We start from the raw sequence: 18,337 nt of genomic DNA on the forward strand, positions 1-18,337 counted from the left end.
CAACCGCGCTAAGCGGAACTGCTAACTGGAACTGTTTTTCGTTTCCCTTTAGAGGTCGAGTTACCGGGGTTCTACTGTATTTATGCGCTTGTAGTTTGTGGCCGCCGAGGGATGCGGAACATGCTTAAAGAAGCACAAATTTTGGCCAAGGCAGCTGCAATAATAAGAAAATACATTTTCAGCCATGAGGCATATAAATTTGATGGTCGATTGTTTTCATAAAATAGTCAAGAAGCGTCGTTACCATCTTACCTCAAAATCATAATATTCTTAATTTTCAATGGAGACGGTTTGAAAAAGCAAGATAAAAAATAACCAAAATCGTGAACCGCCTCTGCCTGTCTACATTGACTTGAACATACATAGATCGAGAAGCAAGCGGATCATTCAGCATTTACACCAGCTGGGAATTTCTACTCCTATGTCAGGGTCACACTTACCGGCGATATCGATCTTTCTCTTCCCGCCGCAAAAAAAAAAGAACGCCTGATCGCACGTTAGGGTCGCACAGCTTCAATTTTGGACAGCAGAAGCCATGTGCCAGCACTTTGACGCCCTGCCTGCCTGCGAAAGGTCTGTTCACTGTTGGGCCTTAGACAACCTTCAAAAAGCTCTTTATTGGTACCGGCATCAGTCTCCTCCAGTTTCCAACTGAGAACCAACCGGGTAAACGTATACCACCAGTTACGATTCCCCTATCTGTACCTAGAAAGCTCTCTGCCATTGTTCCACGCTATGTCTGGTTGTAATGCTACATCCATGCAGTTTTAGGGAAAAGGGCAGACTTGGCAGGCATTTAAAGAAGAAACAGAAACAATTGCCTTTTCAGCCTCTCTCATCCGTTTAAATCCCTTGATGCCGACTGTGAGCACTTCCGTAAAATTGAACGGCTGGTTATCATTGTTTATGACAGAGAGAGTTCGTCCTTGCCCCTTAACTAAACTAGGATTTACTTTTTTAAGAACGTTCATGGAGAAGATGCCACCGACGGAAAATGCTTTGTTTTAACTCACTTTAATAAGGCTCAGCAAAATATCCCTACACCAGACTTTATTTTAACCGAACATTGCAACGATTTCTACACCTTATCGAGTTTCACTCTCCTTATATTTTCATGTTTTTATGTTTATTTTTGGATCAAGGGGGTGGCTAGCCACCCAATCCAACGCCACTAGATCCACTCCTGTCTAGGATATTACAGTTAATTTTTTCAAGCCTTAAGCCACCGCATTTTTTACTTTTGTCATTAAAAACGACTGCGTGGAACGCTAGGGTTAGGGAACCTTAAAATCGCGTGGTTTTTTCTTCAATTTACCTTATGGGTTATCAATATCAAGTACTCTGATAAATGCTTGTCCAAAGGGAACATTGAAGAACAGCGTTTATGAATTTATGTAAATTAGATAAAAACGTTCTTGTTTAAAGTCAAGAAAAATAAAAAAATTCGGATGGAGCCACGAATAAACTTAAAGCAAGTATCAAAAAATGGCTGCATGCAAAACTTGGGGCTTTTATAACAAAATCTAATCGATCACTTACGAAGGGGCATTGCGGAACAACTTTTATGAATATATGCAAATGAGCTAAAATCGTTCTGGTTTAAATTTCAAGAAAAAATAAAATAATTCAGATGGAGCCACGGATAAACTTAAATAAAGTATAGAAAGGAGTCCGCATGCAAAAATTGGTGCTTTTATCACGCAAGTAACGATTATTACGCTAACCGACCTGACTATAGTGTCAAAAAATAAATCTGTGGAATAAATATTGCTCCTCTCGACGTTACAATACTGGCCATCAATTGACATAGCTTAATAGTAACGCCCTTGTTAGGTTGCGAAAGTTCAAATACTTGTGTCATAGCAACCATGCGAAAAAAAATTAAGAATCATTAACTTGTGTGTGCACACGCGAGAAGCGTTTGCAAAAACAGAGCCCCACTGTTTCTTTCTTTTCTTCGTCACTATACTTGATGGAACATCGTTCAACAATTTTCATCATAAGCCTACCTTGTTCTGAAAGTTAAAATGTACTCCATCATTGCTATAGGACACCTTATATTGTGTCACCCACTCAGCGGAATCCTGCCTGCCCTGTGTAGCTATCTTGGTCATATTGAACATTCCACGAAGATCCACCTGAATCCATTGGGATTTGTCGTCTGTCCTTGAAGACCAGGCCCCTGTCTTGCCACCGCCAGCTATACGGTATAGTCTTCCATTGGAGGGTCCATGGTTGGCATCCCGCTTAAAAACAAGAACTGCAAGCAGTTTATAATCGTGCGGGTAATTTTTGACCACCTGACCTTTGCGTTAGTCACGGAGTGAACGTGACATGAATTTCCTTTACCACGTCATAGCCACATGCCTAGCCGGAAAAATGCCTGCTTACGCATGCAAATATTTATTTTATTCCGAATGTTCAATAAAATAAACCCAAACCAGTTCATTTAAAAGAAAGCCAAATCACGCCAAAATAAAGAGTAGACTAAGGCCATCCCATTGTGTTTCTCCGTTTAGCGTCTTCCGACAAGCTTTTGGTAATTCCCCTGGCGCGATGACGTGTATCCCGTGCTTTGGCACATTCTTGCTGAGCTTGCAACTTACGTTTCGATAACGTTTCGATTCTCAAAATACCGTAAACTCAAAACAAAAATTGGGCTATCCAGAAAATAAGTCGTCGTTTTGCAATATTTAACACATTCCGGGTAAATTGTACGACTTGCACTCGCTCCGAGCCAAACGCTTGAGTAACACAACAATAAATATTTCACACAAACAGAGCGCAGAGTATTCAAACAGAAAATAGGTGAATGATTATTTATAGCTACAAGCGAGAGATCGCGTGACAGGGGTCTGACGTAGTGGTAGTTTCAAATAGCTTGGACATGTCCAAGCGGTCTTGGTTTTCGCTATGTGATTATATTCAGCCTTCTCTTCTTGTAAAATATGGTATGAAACAAAATTATACATTTCAGAGAGCAGAGTGTTCGTGTTAAACGCGAGTGATCGGCTGATCGCTATTAAATATTAAATCTTGCGTGACCGTGACAGAAGAGCCGGCTGGGCCGCGTGGGTCTGGATCGATTTACCGACAAAAAAAAAAAAAAAAAAAAAATTCCGTGCAGATTATGAATCGGGCCCAGGCCCCGCCCGATTAAAAAGCAAAATATTAAAGGGAGTTCAGTAATAGTAACAAGTGAAATTCGGTCGAATGCTTGCGTAGTTGAATTCGTCAATTGAGCAAGCAATTCCCCCCCCCCCCCCCCCCCCCATCGCGTTCGTTAATTCCAAGTAAGCAACGCCACGCTTTTGAACATGTGCATGCAAACTTTTCTGGACTCTCCCATCACCCGCCTGGGTTCAACCTGGTTCCCAGGGTTTAAAATCGTATACAAGGTGGGGAAGAGAGAGTTTAGGGACTGTCCTAGGAGTAAGTGGTAATATTCCAACAAGTGTCTTTTACTTCTGTGCAGTCTTTTTACTGTCCAAAATTAGTGCTTATAAGTTTAGACAAGAGAGGATAATGTCCTCTTGGTTTAGATAAGTTTTGAGTTGAAAATGGTTCGTTTTGTTAGTTTCGTGGGTAGTTAACTTTAGTCCATTAGAATAGATTTAACCACTCAACAGATGTTAAGACACCCCCTCCCGAAAAAGCACCAAATCGTTGTCTTTTTGTCACTAACAAGTAAGCCTCGGTCACGGAGATTATTTATTTTTTTTAGTTCAAAAGTGCCAAAATAGGCAAAGTTCTTTTGCTCGTACACGAAATGCATCTTGAACATCAAGGTAAAGACATAAATCAAATTGTGTTGAAGGAAGATGAGAGCCGTTGTTTTCCAGGCCACAAGGGCAGAACCTTTTCAGGTAGAGGATCAAAAGTTTCTGATTTTATCATATAGAAAGATATCATTAGTTTATAGAGTAGAGTGAATTCGTGTAACCCGTTTTTTATATGTTAATGAGTCGTATAATATTCTAATGTTTGTGTACAATAAAAAAAAATACACGAGTGGTCAGAAGACCTCAAAGAAATCACTTTAATAGTTATACAGTATAAGTATAAAAAACGGGTTACACGAATTCACTCTAGTGAATTCGTGTAACCCGTTTTTTATATGCTAATGGGCCGTGTAATATTTTAATGAGCTGTACAAGAAAACAGAAAATTGCAGACAAATCTTAAGTATTTGCATGCGGAAGTCAGGTTAAAATTCAAGGATTTAACAATATGTAAAAACCAAAACAGATAACGGAGCTTAAAAATTATCATGCCTTGAATTGAATTTATATTCTACATTGCGTAAAGAAAAACAAATTAAACTTGACTGTAACGCAATTCTGCGCGCGCAATCCAATGGGGAGCTTTAGCAAATCACGATGACAAACAACTTTTGTTTAGCAAACAAAAGGTTTAATGAGCAGGAAAATAGCTGTGCATGTGTTCTATTACTCCTTGGCAAATTTATTTACCATCTTCTGAAAAACAACAACGTGAAATGACTAAATCCTGCGTATTTTGAACCAGACCGCTAATTTTTCAATTTAGGTTGAAGTGCTGAAAAAAAAGACACTTCCTGTTTATACTTATACTGTATAACTATTAAAGTGATTTCTTTGAGGTCTTCTGACCACTCGTGTATTTTTTTTTATTGTACACAAACATTAGAATATTATACGACTCATTAACATATAAAAAACGGGTTACACGAATTCACTCTTATATCTTCAGTACACTGGCATAGTAACTTTGAACAAAACTGGACCACTATTCGTAGATTCCTATACGTCTTTAACTCTTATATCTTCAGTACACTGGCATAGTAACTTTGAACAAAACTGGACCACTATTCGTAGATTCCTATACGTCTTTAACTCTTATATCTTCAGTACACTGGCATAGTAACTTTGAACAAAACTGGACCACTATTCGTAGATTCCTATACGTCTTTAACTCTTATATCTTCAGTACACTGGCATAGTAACTTTGAACAAAACTGGACCACTATTCGTAGATTCCTATACGTCTTTAACTCTTATATCTTCAGTACACTGGCATAGTAACTTTGAACAAAACTGGACCACTATTCGTAGATTCCTATACGTCTTTAACTCTTATATCTTCAGTACACTGGCATAATAACTTTGAACAAAACTGGACCACTATTCGTAGATTCCTATACGTCTTTAACTCTTATATCTTCAGTACACTGGCATAGTAACTTTGAACAAAACTGGACCACTATTCGTAGATTCCTATACGTCTTTAACTCTTATATCTTCAGTACACTGGCATAGTAACTTTGAACAAAACTGGACCACTATTCGTAGATTCCTATACGTCTTTAGGCCCTTACATTTTTGCCCGCGAAGCTCGTGACAGTGTTCCGTTATATATATATCTCTTACCTGGGATGAAGCTGAAATGGCGTAGTCGGGGATAAACCAGTTTTCCATTCCCAGAGGCGCCGCGCATTCTAGAATACAACATTATCAAGCGTACTTATGTGGTAAGTAGGTAATCAATTTGTAGACAGAAAACCTTAGCAGGGTTATATTAACTAACGTATAACGGACGTAGATGCATATTCATACCCCAAGGTGGTACAAAAGGGGATGGATTGAACCCTCCCCTCCCCCCACCCACCCATGGTTTTCGCACTATTAATGGGCAGCGAAGTGTGTAGAAAGCCCTAGGCTTACTCTACGATATGACATGATTTTTGTTGGCTGTGAAATCTTTTGACGTCATATGATGCCATTAGATCCGCAATTTTGGATCCGCCATCTTGCATTGGCTTTCACTGTTTTCTTTGAAAGTCAGAAAATAACGGAAATTTATACAAAATCAATTATAAAATCAATGTACAATCTTGTGATAAAAAACTGGAAACATCAAAGAATTATGTAAAAATAACTATGTTTGGCCAAACCTGCTTGTACATTTCACGTTGCAACATCAAAACTCATGGACACATAGCTGAATGAAGAACTACTAAAAGCTCCACTATCTATAGTACATCCCTTTTCAAAATTAGGAAAAAGAAAAACCCTGAAGGCATCCACTCCTCCCCCCTTGCACTTTTGAGTGTTACACGATTCCCATTCTAGCCCGTTGAACGAATATTAAAAATAACCAGGCAAAATTATAAATATTAAAAATAGTCAACGCAATATTGAAATACCCAATATTAAAAATACTTACATTTCATTTAACATAACTTGCTTAATGTATTCGACCCGAATAACATAGCAAAAATACAAAACAGGCGTAATTACCTGATGGCAAACTACAACCATACAGCTCCATTCTCATAGATATGTGTCCATACCATTCAACTGGGTTGATACGAACCACACGAGCCACAACTGGTGCCTCCAAATCGTTGATAATGATGCCGTTCCGGTTACTGTTTCCGTTTTATATCTATAAACAAATCAGCGTATAATTAGCTTTATTATATATATAGCGAGAATTTTAAGCAATAAACCTTGCAAATAGAATTCTATATTTGCTATATTTCACATGTGAAAAAGCGATAAGTCCAAACAGCTTCGCGTATAGCTTTCTTCACATGTGAAAAATATAACCAATCAGAATCTAGAGTAGTACGACTCAATCAATCACAGCGCGAATGATTTCCAACGAGGTTGAGAAAGTGAGCGGCAAGCTTGTTCTCGACGGAAGTTTATGTTTTGAAAACATGGCTACACGTTTTCTTTCTTTACAAAAGTTTGCCTTTTAAGAACTTAATGGAAATGCAAGCCAACAGAAACACGCTAAGCAAAACCTAAAGAATACAGCAGTGATAAAAATCATTCTTCAAAGGCGAAGTGAAGACAGGCGAAGGCAAAGTGTCGGTAAGTGAAAGCGAAGACAAGACTTTCATCGGAACTTACAACACATCAGCGGACTTTCTAAGAATATTCAGGCACTTTTGGGATCATCTTGGTTAAGTAAATTGAATTTTTAATCTGGATTTGCGCCGTAATTATTGTTTAATTAACCAACTCCTTGTGTTGTCACAATTTATTCGCCAGTTGATTCGCCAGTAGTTTATTCGCTTATTCGCGTTTCCTCGATGCGATACCAAGTTTCTAACGTTAATGTAACACAGTGTGTTTATTTAAATAAAGTTTTTGTCTAGGAGAGTTTGTCGCCAGTAATTTTGCTTTTTTACATGTATATCAGTTATTGAAATAGCGAATTCGCTTGTAAAGCTATGTGCATTTGCAGCTTTGTTTTCTCGCGCCGTTAACTGCAGCTATTGTATGTCAAAGGTTATAAACTGGAAAACCCGCAAAAGTGTTCAATGGTTGAATTCTCGTTATATATATAATAAACAAATTACAGCATAGAAAGTGCTTTGTTCGGATTTTTATTTACTCGCTGCAAAACTTTGGAAAACTCACTCGTTCGCTACGCTCGTTCGTTTTCCAAAGTTTTGCAACTCGTGAATATAAATCCGTACGGCGCACTTTCTAATATATAGATTTAGGCAAGCCTAAAAGCGGAGCTCCCCATTTATTTAATTTTCACTGGAGCTTACAATGTTTTCATTCTAGTGAATAAGCGGCCAAAGTACTAATGTTATGGCGGTTTATAGGTGCGACACAAATTTAAATAGCTCACGGTTATACTGAATGTCAGCAGTACGACAAAAATAATAATCTTAAAGCGGGGCAAAATCATTACTCATGGCATAAAAAATTACTTTAGAGTACAGTAAATTATCTGCTTTCTAGCAAAAGAAAATAGTTTCGCGATCCTGTTATAGTTTCGCAGCAGTTTAGTAGACTCCACAATATCTATTACATTGATATAGAATATATTCAACGAGTATTTCAGAGTTTGTCGGTTTAGCTCAATCGGTTAGGTGTTAATCTGCGGATCCGGAGGTCGTGAGTTCAAACCCCAGAGGGTCAAGTTTTTTTTTCTTTTTATCTTTTTTTTTTTTTTTTACCCCGTAGCAATAAAATGGTTTGTTTATTCTATCAACCCGATTTAGCTTTCGAATGCTCATTCATGTACGATGCTGGCTTTACAGATAGACACGAAAGTCATCGATCGATTATGGCTCTCAATGTCCACTTTTTTGGCGGTCGATTACTTTCTACACGTAATTTTCAGCCACATTTTGTTTCATTGCTTCTTGTTTTTCTTTTCAAACCTCTTTAAATTTTAAAGGCCACCTTTATACGGCCGCCTCCCACGTTTTTACAGAGAGCTGTGGCCGCCATGGCCGCCATGTTGCGCAACTCCGTACGCCGTACGTACGCGCCCGCGAACCATGCCGCTATCCATGTTGACCATGAAAACTCATTTCGATAGTATTCCTTCTTTTATTAAATAGATTTAGCCAAGCCTAAAAGCGGAGCTCCCCGGTAATTTACTTTGCCCTTTATTTAAATATCTGAATTCACTGACCGTAGGCATAAAAAATAGTTAATGAGCCCGCAATCCAATAGAAAAACCATTTTTCGGTCAGCGGTCAACTTTATAAAAACGCGTTACCTCGATGAGTTATACACCTGAGCCCGCGATATGATCACGTGATACTGGTCAGCGGATACCTTGTATTGACAGCTGTCAATTGACCATAACTTGGATGCCCAGTAACAAATAGATGAGTGTTTATCTATTTCTGAAGTGCGCAACACCGTACGCCGTACGTACGCGCCCGCGAGCCATGCCGCTAGCCATGATGACCATGAAAACTCAAATTCATGGTTTTCCTTTTTCTGTGAATTTTCTATGGGTATGGGGCTCCGCTCTGCGGCCCTTCGGGCCGCTGTGGAGCTCCGCTATGAGTATGGTGCTCTGCTCTGCGGCCCTGCGGGCCGCTGTAGAGCTCCGCTATGAAGTAATCTATATTTATAGTAGTAAGCCTTTATTTCATCAGGGTGACTCCATCAGCTTTTACAATTAAAAACTGTTATCAATAGAAGCCCTAGTTTTAAGTAAAAATTATGTTGCATGTGTATAAAATCGAAAGATTTAAAAATTACATATTATTTTGACTTGAAGATGATATTTGCAGTGTTTGTGGTGATGTTGCACATCATCCGACTCAACATACCCAATTTCTTGCCAGCCTTGCCCAAAACATATTTCACATGGGCATTCCACTAGAGGGCATCGTCTAAGACGACTTTGAGATACTTTAATTTTGACACACGCTCAATGAGATCTCCTGAGACGTACAGGTTTGTATTAAGCTGCCTCAGCAGGAATTAACAGTATCCTTTTGATTAATTTTATTGAACTCACCTTGCTTTGGGTGGTAAAATGTTCACCATCGAGACTGTACGACACTTTGAACTTGGTAACCCATTGGTCGTAGTCAAATCTGCCCTGGATTCCAACTTTAGTCACATTGGTGTCTTCAGAAAATGTTACTTGAATCCACTGGTTAACATCATTTGTTTTAGAAGACCAGGCACCGGTTGTACCACCACCGCTGGGTCTGTTAAGTCTGGCGTTTGTAGGACCAAATCTAGCGTCCCACTACAATCAATCAATCAATCAATCAATCAATCAATCAATCAATCAATCAGTCAATCAGTCAGTCAATCAACCAATCAATCGATCCATCCATCCAACATCAATCAATCAATCAATCAATCAATGTAATACTTGTGACATACATTGTAAGAGAAAAATGATGACGATGATGATGATGATGATGATGATGATAATGAGCCCCTTACCTCTGATGAAGCGGTGATAAATGAGTTGGGAATCCGGTAGTTTTCCAAACCCAATGGTTTCGCACATTCTGGAGAGGGAATATAACAGTTGGTTATACATTTTACCTTATCCTACTGCGATCACGATATTGATAACTACATTGACGTAAGAAACTCATAGCTCAAACGGTATTTACACAACTATGAGGAACACATTTGTTAGCAAAAGTTTGAAGGCTGTCTCTACAAAAAGTTGGCTGCAGAAAGGTAAAGGTAATACTCGCGTAATGTAAATTTAAGGAGTATGTATAAGGCCCGGACCATTATATTCTTTTTGGAGAGGGGGTATGAAAAATATTGAAGAAAAAATTGTTTGCAGGGCCTAGAAAGACAAAAGAAATTGTTTGGAAACACGATATGTATAACAAAAAATAGTTTGAATTTCGAAAAAAAAAGGTTTGCAGGGGTGCATAAACTAAAACAAAAATAAATTGCATAGGAATATTTTTCATATCCCCCATCCAAGAAAATAATGGTCCGTCCCTTATGAAACATTCTCCGCCTTACCTGAATTTAAGCTGCAACCATAAAGCTCCATTCTCATGGAAATGTGTCCATACCATTCATATGGATGAAGACGGATAAATTGGGCTTCAATCGGTTCCATTAAAGTGTTGACGACAACACTGTTTTGGTCGTTATTTCCTTTGTATATCTGCAAAAATGCAACACAGAATGCTAATATATATTTTTTTCTCGTAGTTGCCTTATTTACCATAGTCAGGTCGCTATTAAACAAAAATAACAATACGTACGGTGAAGCTCGTACAGTTCTTTAGGCTCGCCTAAACAGCTAGATTCTTTCATAAATTGTACATTAATGATAATTATCGTAAAAATGCTAAATTAAGTTCAAGCCTCATCATCATGCAACTGTTTTTACAAAAACAAAAACCAAACGAAACAAAGGCTCTGATTTAGTGTGCCGAAATTGCTTGTGTTTCGTCTAGCCATTAAGAAATCTTTTTACTATAACTTTAAGGTATCACGGAAGGAAAATTGGCGTTTTCGTTTCAAGTGAAATTGTGTGCAAACCTTCAATGGTAACCCCAATAAAGTATATATTTTCTGAAAGCTTATTGAATAAAGATTGTAATTTTGGATTTTGTTTTGATCATATAGACCATAATAAGCTACGTCAGCATGTTGTTTGCAATTATGATGTTGCGCAACTTTAGGTTTATTTGAGAACACATTTACATGAGAGCCCAAACTTTTATGTGGAATTTGATCTACAGATATTGGTCTAAAAAACGGTGTCTCAGATTTTTCTTTTCTTGCTCCATTAATTTTTTTATGATTTTTTAAACTTTAAAATGGCGTTTTTAGGGCTTTTTTTAACGAAAACGCCAATTTTCCTTCCGTGATACCTTAAAAGGTACCAACCCACCTTTTCTTGGAACTTGAATTGGTTTCCATCCAGACTGTAAGACAGCTTGAATGCTGTAACCCACTGCGCAGAATCCTGCCTTCCCTGAATTGCCACTTTAGTTACTCGAGTGAGCTCACGAAGATTAACCTGAATCCATTGTTCTCTGTCTATTTGTCTGGTTGACCAAGCTCCTGTCTTGCCACCGCCAGCTGGACGATTGAGCCTGGCATTGCTAGGCGCATGGTTTGCGTCCCACTACAAAGGCACACATTGGCAACAGTGAAAGTTGAGTGAATAAGTTATAGCCAATAAAAATAAATAGCAATAGGCTGTAAATGTTGAATTCGGAACAAATCATAATGATATAAAATAAGCGCTGGAGTCCAGTTCGTTATGCACAGTTATTTCTATCAAAGAAGGGGTTTGCTCCATTTTACGTACCGCGGATGAGGCTGTTATGTCCGAGTTTGGTACATCCCCATTCTGCATTCCAAGTGGCGAGTAACAGTCTAAAAGAAAAGGCAATTTAATTTACCCATTCAAGTTTTTGATAGTCATAACATTTTCATGACTCAAAGAAGTAATGCTTAGCATACGATTTTGGGTATTTTAATAAAGTAATAAATTAAAAAACATAAAAATTAATATAATGAGACGTCTATAGCTGACTTCTTTCATTGAGCGAAAATATGGAAATCATATTTTATACCTTGGCACATTTGTAAAATTCAAAAGGGAAAACAAGAAGCCATTTCCGAGTTAGCCTTTGCCTCGGTTTCAAAACGAGTCTACGTGCGAAACCATTCATATGAAAATGAGTTTCACCTACAGGTCTATTTTCATGCAAATCAAACTCATTTCAATATGAATGGTTTCACGCGTAGAGTCGTTTTGAAACCGAGGCAAAGGGTAACGCTGAAATGGCCTTTAGTTCTTGCTTTCTATGCCACGTTTCTTTTTGTGTTTTCTCAAAACTTGTAAACTATTCATGAAGTGAACGGCCAGTGAATGATGACCATTCGGGACAGGTTTGTCAATTTAAATACCCAGTCTTTGGTTGATATCTCTTTCCCAACTTTTTGCTGCACTTCCATGACAAATTTGCTGCGCTAACAATTCCACCTCAATGCATAAGGATTTATTTAATACCAGTCAAGAGCTTCGCAACCTTGTGTAAATCGAAACAATAAAATTGCTCCCTTAAAAGATATCGTATCAAAAAACAGGAATCCGACGAATTTTTAGTTAAATGGAATTATGCACTTCTTCGTCTCATTAGTATTCAACACAATGTTTCTTTGTGCATAAAAAAATAAAATAAAATAAAAAAATAAAAAACAAAGGAACAAACAAAAAATGGTTCTTTGTACATACCTCCAGCGACAAGACCTACAAAAAGAAAAAAAAACATAATCGATATGTTAAAATATAAAAAATACCTACTTCAGACGGATTTCGATATTAAATCGCTGCTTATCAGGGGTATCAAATGGTCTTTTTCTTTCTTCCTCCTTGCGAGCACCAGCATTAATTATTTATTATTGATTATTATCGACATAAGTTATAGCCTTGAGAGAAACGAGCACTTTTCAAAAAGCTACAGAGCATATGCGACAACTTCTACAAATATGCGAGCACGAGCAAATGAGCACCTACTTAAATTTTGCGAGCATTCTGAGCTTAGCCTAATTTTGCGAGCCTACAAAATTTTGATGGACTATTGATGACACCTCTAATCGTGGTGAAAATCGGACCCAGTCTCCGCATGCTTGTAATAGCGTTCAGTAAAATAAGAATTGATCTGACTTAAAGTGATTAATGTTTAGTGTGCACAGGACAGGGTAGAAGAATAAAATCTAAGGCATTCCAATGATAATTGACTATCATATAAAAAAAAACGTTAATCCTAAATTAAGAATCAATATACATAAAAGATTTTTTAAGAGTGATCATCATCGCCTCGGTGACAGAAATTGCTTGAAAACATCTAAAAAAAACAGAAAACTGTATAAAATAAAATAAAATAAAGGGTATGTTGTTATTTTGGAGGCCAAAAAACACTTAAAGTCTATCCAAACTCAAAATCTATATATGTTTTATTTTCTTTTTCTACAACGAACAAAAAGACAGCGCAACGAGAGGCAAAAGCATTTATAAAAGTAGCTTTCAGTAAGTGAAATGCTTTAATTTTCATTCAAGAGAGTATGTGATCATTGTAATTTCATTTGATAAAGCGTGTTTCGTAACGACAGAAACACAGCTCTCGCCGCAAAATTGAAACCAGAAACAATACGCAACCGAATAAAAGAACAGTGTTTTGCACTTAAGAGAAATGCCTTTGAATTTTGAAGAAAGTAGAATTAAATAGGGCGGAGAAAATTAATCTCGAATTCTTTCTGAGGATTTAAGGGTGCCATCGAAACGATTCAAACATCAATACCGAAAACAGCACTTGTATATCTTAAAGCCGAGAAAAGAAATATTCTTTTGCATTTTAAAGAAATTTGGTCTAAAACGAGGCAATATTTCGTTACTGAACCACTGCATCTTTTTATAAAGGTGTTTTGAAACACTGCCTATTGCAGCAGAACTGCTGACAAATGCTTGTAAGAGATAAAAGAAAAGAAAAAAAAACTAATCGAAATTAGGAAGCTTTACTTGAACATATAAAGGGGAAGTGGGAAGTGGGAGGCGCGGTGGCCTAATGGTTAGCGCGCCGGACTCCGGAGCGAGCGTTCCGGGTTCGAGCCCTGGCCGGGGTCACTGTGTTGTGTTCTTGGGCAAGACACTTAACTCTCATAGTGCCTCTCTCCACCCAGGTGTATAAATGGGTACCGGCGAAATAATGCTGGGGGGTTCCCTGCGATGGACTAGCATCCCATTCAGGGGGGAGTAGAAATACTCCTAGCTGCTTAATGCTAAGGAAACCGGGATAAGCTCCGGCAGTATGCGCCACTTTGGGTCGAAGCTGACCTTATATTATAAAGGGGAAAGTAAAAAAAAAAGAGGCCTAGGGGGCCTGACCATTCTTACCAGGCGTAAGTCAACCGCCAACTGCGTAAACCCCTGGTAAACAACATGCGTATTTTCTAAGGCAGTCACTGGTAAAATGTGCATTTTTGTTCGGATATTCTGTTAAGGGCTACTTAAAACACTGAAGTAGCCCTGAAAAAATTAACGAACACACAACGAAAACAAAAAAAAAACAACGTTTTTTAAAGAAAATATTCATACTTTAACTTCCAAAAAAATATAAACTAAAAGAGCAATAGGGTATCCTTCCCGAATACTGCCTTTAAGATTGGAACAAAATTGAGTGGGGAAATATATGACCTTGCCGCCGGCCAGATCTAGCTGAGACTCCGCTAATAATTGACTCAACAGCATAGACGAAATAAAAAATTCTACAGTTTTCAACATAAACCACGACGGCTAATTTTTATTTTTCTATTTCAAACTGAACGCTGTCTTTACATGTTCAGCTAGACCGATCTATCATGGGATTCTTAAGTAAAATATGAATTCATTTAGTTTTGGTAGGCTTTGTCATCTACTTTCGAATTGCTTACATGTATTCAGCTTAAGCTCCCTATTTGTTTTGAGAGTATACGTAATGGAGAGATTTTGGACTTTTGTTTTAAATTGTATGTGTTGTACCGTGTCATATGGCATCTGATGGGGAGTTTTTCTTTGGCAAGAACTTGAAAAGACAATTTTAAGCGGATCAAACAACCGGGAACAATATAATTCTGCCACGTCAAATTTCCATGTACCGAGAGTAATTCACCGTTAAATATTTACGACAGAAAAATTCACCGTAAAATATTTACGACAGGTAAAGTTAACCCTACAGTAAAATGAAGTTTAAAATAAATAAGAATAAAAACACTTCACTTACCAATTCCAAGAAAGATTTGCAACAACGGTAGTATTTTAATTGCCATTTCCATCTTTGGCAGAGCTTTCTGCGACGTCGACCTGCCTCCAATCATCGAAAGATGGCAGTGAGTTTCTTAACAACTGTACTGCTCATTTATTGACCAAAATAATTTACCAATCAATTATGTAAGACAAAGGGCGCAGAGCTAGCTATATACATCCTTATTTGTTTAAGAAAGGTTTGGTTTAGGCTTTGTTGTGCTCAAACTAATTAACCGGCGTCCTTTTAAATAATTTACTTACAAGTTAAATGTTATTTCATCCCAGTGAGCAGAATTAATTCACTCGCATTAGTTCTTATATAACTTCACTTATTGTATTTGTCAATACATCTACAGCTATATTCTATTTTTTCCAGAAGTGAAGGTGAATTTTAATACGTATTTTATTTTTAAATTGCATTCAATTCAGTTGTGAAATTACCGCTATTGAAATGTACTTTGAATAAAGTTTTGAAGAATATTTTTACTGATGGATCGGTATCCATGCAAACTTCAATGGACTTTTCACACCGCTAAAGAGACATGTACTGGGTTTTGCTGAAATTTGGATAAGAATGGATTCTATTTTTTCCCATTTGAAATGTACTTTGAATAAAGTTTTGAAGAATATTTTTACTGATGGATCGGTATCCATGCAAACTTCAATTGACTTTTCACACCGCTAAAGAGACATGTACTGGGTTTTGCTGAAATTTGGATAAGAATGGATTCTATTTTTTCCCATTTGAAATGTACTTTGAATAAAGTTTTGAAGAATATTTTTACTGATGGATCGGTATCCATGCAAACTTCAATTGACTTTTCACACCGCTAAAGAGACATGTACTGGGTTTGTACTAAGATGATTGGACTTATTTTTAGTAACATTGACAATAATAATAATAATAATAATAATAATAATAATAATAATAATAATAATAATAATAATAATGAGAACAACAACTTTATTACACATAATATTTTACTGAAAGGTAACATGTGGATAAAAAGGTTCTAAAAATATTGCGCATTTAAAATTCATAATGCGCTTACATGAAAGAATAAAACGGTAAAGGTAAAAATGATGTTAAATACAGAAATTCAGTTTTAAGTTGAAAAGAGTAAATTAAATGGTCAAGCAGAAAACTTCTAGAATATACCAAGTTACTATTTCATTTGGAAGTGGTCTGAGGCTGATCGACAACCGAAATATACAGACTTGCTTTTGTATTGTACTGTTCTTTAGAGGTGCTAATTGAAAGGATCTCTTAGGCTCTTTTGAGTTTTTCCAACAAAGCCATATTTTCTCCTTGGTGTTTTCCCTTGCATTCTTTCCTCTGATAGTCCTTAACAACATCTTTTACCCCAAATTATTTGACATAAACAATTCAAGCAATATCGTTTTACCGATCATTTGGGTTGTGTCGATCAGTTATCACGGGTTTTAGCAAAAATTTAGGCATTGGGAATTGCCACCGAATTCCGCGATGAAATATAAGATAACAGCTCAAAACAGTGAAGGAAAATTCCAATAACACAACAAATACAAAAGAATGTACGGATGGCCAAATGTAAAGAACATTGAAACGAATTGCAATGTGGATTTTTAAAATATTGTTAGGCTTAACAGTTTTCAAGGTTAATCTCGTTTACTTCAGAGTGAAACTCAAATTATTACGCCTGGGAGACACATTTGGTTGTGATAGTTTTGTCATTTAGATCCATTTAGAAGTATTTTACTTGCAAAAAATAAGTTTCATAGCCAGTATTTGGCAAAACGAAATAAATAGAACTACAAAAAATAGTTTTTAAGCTGAAACGGTTTCCTAGATATCTATAATAACTGGAAACTGTGAATAACACGTTTTCTCTAAAGAAAATTCCAAAACCACATCCAGAGGTCTCTAGAAAAATAAAGTTCAAAGTTGGTCGTGTGTCTCTTGCCTAGTACACTCTTTTTTATGTAAGAACTATTTTTATAAGAACGACGAGACTGAAAAAAGGCCAAAACTTAAGAACATCCTTACATCGTGCCCAAGGCTGAAATTTGGATAAGAATGGATTCTATTTTTTCCCATTTGAAATGTACTTTGAATAAAGTTTTGAAGAATATTTTTACTGATGGATCGGTATCCATGCAAACTTCAATTGACTTTTCTCACCGCTAAAGAGACATGTACTGGGTTTGTACTAAGATGATTGGACTTATTTTTAGTAACATTGACAATAATAATAATAATAATAATAATAATAATAATAATAATAATAATAATAATAATAATAATAATAATAATAATAATAATAATAATAATAATAATAATAATAAAAGTCTCAATATTTCTTGAAATATAGTCCACGAAAATGTTCCTCTAAAAATGTTTCTCTACTAATATATAAAAAAGAAAAGCTATAATAATAATATATATATATATATATTTTTTTATGAATCTAAAAAATAATCGAAAATAAAAACAAAAAAGAGAAAATAAATAAAAATATGAAAATTCGATAAAACTAAGTTAAGCGGGCGGTTGCGTTATCTATTGCAATGTCTAGATTGTTAGTGTCCTGTGTTCTTCTTATGGATCTTGATCCTCTAAGGCACAGTTAGGCCGAGCGTATTAGAGCAAAGGAGACTCTTGCTCTCACCCATTGCATGGTATTCGCATAGCTTTCTCCTTTCTTAGTAGATAGCAACTCAACTAAGCGTTTGTGATAGATCTTACATTCAGTTCCCATTCCGCCTGTACTGCTGAAGATTAATGGTGTAAATGTTCCCTGTTCAACCTCCATGACCCGGTCAGCATACTAATAATAATAATAATGAGAACAACAACTTTATTTCACATAATATTTTACTGAAAGGTAACATGTGGATAAAAAGGTTCTAAAAATATTGCGCATTTAAAATTCACAATGCGCTTACATGAAAGAATAAAACGGTAAAGGTAAAAATGATGTTAAATACAGAAATTCCTTTTTTTAGTTGAAAAGAGTAAATTAAATGGTCAAGCAGAAAACTTCTAGAATATACCAAGTTATTATTTGATTTGGAAGTGGTCTGAGGCTGATCGACAACCGAAATATACAGACTTGCTTTTGTATTGTACTGTTCTTTAGAGGTGCTAATGGAAAGGATCTCTTAGGCTCTTTTGAGTTTGTCCAACAAAGCCATATTTTCTCCTTGGTGTTTTCCCTTGCATTCTTTCCTCTGATAGTCCTTAACAACATCTTTTACCCCAAATTATTTGACATAAACAATTCAAGCAATATCGTTTTGCCGATCATTTGGGTTG

The 18,337-nt window shown here is 36.6% G+C and overlaps 1 pseudogene across 1 annotated transcript in view; it reads right to left on the minus strand.

Annotated features, from left to right (window-relative positions):
- Positions 1 to 17,834, minus strand: part of LOC144633480 (uncharacterized) — a 44,545-nt pseudogene extending 26,711 nt beyond the window's left edge. The window contains exons 1-10 of the transcript XR_013567067.1: positions 17,768 to 17,834; positions 12,496 to 12,510; positions 11,563 to 11,630; positions 11,140 to 11,376; positions 10,257 to 10,404; positions 9,711 to 9,778; positions 9,271 to 9,507; positions 6,279 to 6,426; positions 5,409 to 5,476; positions 2,010 to 2,246 (exon numbers count right to left, since the gene is read on the minus strand). The product of XR_013567067.1 is annotated as an uncharacterized LOC144633480 (transcript). The remainder of the gene's footprint in view (positions 1 to 2,009; positions 2,247 to 5,408; positions 5,477 to 6,278; positions 6,427 to 9,270; positions 9,508 to 9,710; positions 9,779 to 10,256; positions 10,405 to 11,139; positions 11,377 to 11,562; positions 11,631 to 12,495; positions 12,511 to 17,767) is intronic.
- Between the last annotated feature and the right edge of the window lie 503 nt (positions 17,835 to 18,337).

This window comes from Oculina patagonica, chromosome 12 (assembly GCF_052425735.1).
Source record: "Oculina patagonica isolate OP01 chromosome 12, crgOcupat, whole genome shotgun sequence".
Taxonomy (NCBI): domain Eukaryota; kingdom Metazoa; phylum Cnidaria; class Anthozoa; order Scleractinia; family Oculinidae; genus Oculina; species Oculina patagonica.